The 4,009-nt window shown below is 44.7% G+C and overlaps 1 protein-coding gene across 3 annotated transcripts in view; it reads left to right on the top strand.

Annotated features, from left to right (window-relative positions):
- MAP2K5 (mitogen-activated protein kinase kinase 5) overlaps positions 1-4,009 on the top strand; it is a 127,401-nt gene that overhangs the window by 88,021 nt on the left and 35,371 nt on the right. The window lies entirely within an intron of this gene.

Genomic DNA, 4,009 nt, shown 5'->3' with positions numbered 1-4,009 from the left:
GTGGTAGTTATTGTTGGTGGTAGTTATTGTTGGTGGTAGTTATTGTTACCACAATCCTTCCAACAGTGGGGAGTTTTTCATGCCCACTTTGTTGAATTGTGTTTCTAAACTCTGGTAAAGAGATTTCTCTGAGAAGTGGCTGCAGTTCAATGGTGGATGAAATAATCTCTTTATATAAATTTGTTCGCAGACCTTGGGGAAAACCGACGTAATACAATTGTAAGAATATATTTAATATTAAGGTCGTTGTGAATTGTCTATTTTTTTTATTATTTTGAAATAATTTTCATTCTTTTTTTGTCTGTTTTGTGGCAGTGGTTGAAGTTTGCCACGTGCAAAATCCATGGATTGGGATGGAGAGGGTGTTTGGAAAATCAGGAGTAGAATAGGGGGGTCAGTCTTAGTGGTTTGGTGCTTTGACTTCTTGCAGGAGTAGAACCAATTGCAGTCGTGCAAGAATTTGTAAAATATATCTGAAGATCATGTTTTAATTCCAAAGGAAGAGTCAAACCCGTGGTGGTGGAGACCACATGGAAATCAGCACCTTTACATGTTCCTTTTCCTTTTATGTCAGGGCAGAGACAAAGCATTTGTCAGGAGGAGACAATGGTTGTAGTTTCTGCTCTTCCATAAAACTACACCCTCGTTTGTACAGATTAAAAATAAGTCCTATCTACTTTTCAAATCCACAGTTTCCTGGCTTAGGTAAAGGAATGTGAAGCCTCCCTTAAAAATCATAACTGTATGATTTGTTGGTATATGGATTTTTCTATTAAAAAAAAAATACCAGTAGCTTGAAAAGCAGTATATATGTAAAGAGAAAATTTGTTAACTGATATGGGAAGATCTAACCCTGGGTCACCTGCAAATCTCTCAAACAAGAGCTCCAGGGCAAGTCCTAATTCCAGAGAGTAAAAGGGAAAATTAAAGCTGTAGCTGGTGACTCCTCCAAGTTACCCGGGGTGGATTCATTTGAGTTTCCTTGATTGTGCTGGTGAATAGGATGGGAAAGGGATGGTAGAGGTCTCCTCAGCCACTTCCCAGCCAAAGGATCTCCATGGAGACAGGAACAGAACCTGATGGTCTGTCAAAAGTTGCTTTTCATAACCAGAGGCTTTCATTAAATGGGAGATGAAGCAGGAGACAAACTTTGGCATTTTTAACCAACCTTGGAAAAAAGCCTTTTGAAGGGTGTGCTTTGTGGAGTGGTTTATCCAGATACCATTGATACTCCATGGCCTGGGAATCAGGCTGGGAATGGGAGGGATTTATTTATTTATTATTTGCCCTCCTTCTGCAAACCAGAAACCGTCACATGCAGCGAGTGAACACACAGCAGATACAATATCGGTTCAAAAATATCAAATAGAAGATCTAGTTCTGCAAATTTCAACTATTTCACTTGTATGTGAGAAGCTTACGGGAGCTGCTGAGCAATGGGTGTTCCATGCTGAGCAGGGCAGGACTTAGAGATGTTCTTCTGTCGTGGCTCAGGGAGGGTGTTGGTGGTGAAAGGCTTGAAGTGACTTTTCTGACATGAGAAAGATCATGGAATGGTTCAGTTGGGAAAAGGCCTTAAAGCCCATCTTGTTCCACCCCCTGCCATGGGCAGGGACAGCTTCCACTAGCCAGGTTGCTCCAAGCCCCATCCAACCTGGCCTTGGACACTTCCAGGGATCCAGGGGCAGCCACAGCTTCTCTGGGAAACCTGGGCCAGGGCCTCCCCACCCTTACAACCAAGAATTCCTGCCCAGTATCCTATCTAACTCTGCCCTCTGGCACTGGGAAGCCATTCCTTGTGTCCTGTCTCTCATTCCCTGTCCCCAGTCCCTCTCCAGCTCTCCTGGAGCCTCTTTAGGCCCTGGAAGGGGCTCCCAGGTCTCCCTGGATCCTTCTCTTCTCCAGGTGAACCCCCCCAGCTCTCCCAGCCTGGCTCCAGGGCAGAGGGGCTCCAGCCCTTGGAGCAACTCCGTGGCCTCCTCTGGACTCACTCCAGCAGCTCCACATCCCTCTGATGCTGAGGGGTCCCAGAGCTGGATGCAGGATGTTCTCAGGAGCTCATCAAAGTGTTCCTTGTGTTCTGAGCCCTTTTTTGTCTTCCTCTCACTCAGGGTTTTCAGTTGGTCACTGCTACCGTTTCACTATTTAAAATTCTTCAAAGAAAGTGTAAAAAAAACGTGACCATGCCAGTCTCCTTCCTGATCCCCAAGTTTTTTGGGCATCACGTGGGATAACAACACAACACCAAGCGCTCCAGCTTTGGAGCTGCGGCCGCTGCACGTGGATCCCTCGAGATGAACATCTCATCTCCCAGCAGCACGTGAAAACCCAACAGCTGGGGAAGGCAAAAAAAGGAGAAAACATGTTATGATGAGTACTTTTAAAACAGTTTTTAATGTTCAATAAAACTGGCTGCTTCCCTTTCTCCTGAACTGTGGGCAAAAGGAGAAGCAGCGACTGTAAAGTTGTCGGCGGTCGGGTTTGGTTTATGGTTTCTGAAGCTGCCCAATAGTGGGCAGCTTGGAAAAAGGTAAACAACAGAGTTTTAACAGTGAAAAATATGCCTAATATAAATACAGCAAAGTTCATCGCTGCTCCCAACTTGAAAAATACGACTGGAACGTTGCATTTGCTGGTGGAGTTAAGGGAGGAGCAGAGCGGGGCCTCACGAGCAATATATCTGAGGCAGGGAAAATAGGTAATACATCTAAGTGGGGAGTCTCGGTGGCATTGCAGAGAGGAGAGCTCAGGAGCTTTATTTAATTGAGAAAATGAATCAATTACAATGATGTTGCATCATCAAATGCAAGGGAAATAGCAGATATGTCATTACATCGGGTAACAGTGTTAAAAAGTAATTGAGTGTCTTAAGCATTTTGAATCAATTCCAGGTACTGGCACAGCCACCTTAATGCAAAATTTATGAAGATGATTTCCAAATAATCTGTGGCTCTCAGAACTGTGTAATAAAGGCTGGGGAGGGGGGGTGTGTGAGCAGGGACACGGCTGGGCCCGACTCTGGCCAAGGGTTCCCGTGTCCCGGGGAGAATCCTCCACCACTTGGATCCGTGCTGCTCCATCTTTCATTGGGAGCACCCAGGGCTTTTATTAGAAATGATATTTTAAATCTTGGTCTGAAATTGGATGTAATCATCTCCGTGTTGGGGCCACTCTAGATGACCCCACCTCTATTCCTTTTCGTGACAAGACCTATTTTTCCTGTGAGGAAACGTGAGTGATGCTCTGTTTGGATAAAAATCCGAGTCGCCTCTTCGTGTGCACTAATGTAAAGAAGCTCCAAATCATCCCTGTTGAATAAGCTGAGTCTATTTTGTCATTTAACATCTGGAAGGGAAGGAGGGGAAAAAAGGCTTTTTACAGCCAGGAAATATTTTGCTTATTAGCGATAATGCAAAGCAGCAAATTTATTCTGTTGAGTTGTGATAGATGGAAATTAACCATTAAAAATATAACAAGCTGCTTCTGTCTATTTATTATTTTATTTTCTTCCTTGGAAAAAACAGAATTATCCTCAGAAACTTGATGTTTCTGTGCTGCTAATACACTAATGAAAGACTCGATGTGCTTAACACCAGCTCTTTTCTTGGTGCTGGTTTCGCCCTTCCTCTATATTGCATTTTACTACCTGTAAAGTGTTGCTGGAGGATCCTGGGTGTTGGGGGAGAGCACTTCCAAAGCTGATGGCAGCCCAGCAGCATCCCTCCTCATGGCACTGGACAATGGGAATGAGAAATGGAAAGGGAGAGAGCCAAGGAAACGGGGTTGGAAGACAACATTTTCACCCAGGACCGAGTTCTGTTTGCGTTGGGATCGCCTTGGGTTGGCAGCAACTTTGTGTCTGGTGAGGAAAAAGAGGTAATTAATTATCCACACCCATTAGAAAGGGTGTGCACACAGAAATTCTGGGAATAGCAGCGTCCCGAAATCCAGGCGGACGTCTCTGCTCCAGGCTTTGTGTTTCCTTCTTTGTGTGGGGATTCTGCCTTTG

The sequence above is a fragment of the Corapipo altera genome, unplaced genomic scaffold (genome assembly GCF_003945725.1).
Source record: "Corapipo altera isolate COAL_440 unplaced genomic scaffold, ASM394572v1 50, whole genome shotgun sequence".
Classification (NCBI taxonomy): domain Eukaryota; kingdom Metazoa; phylum Chordata; class Aves; order Passeriformes; family Pipridae; genus Corapipo; species Corapipo altera.
This window is presented reverse-complemented; position numbering and strand designations above follow the sequence as displayed.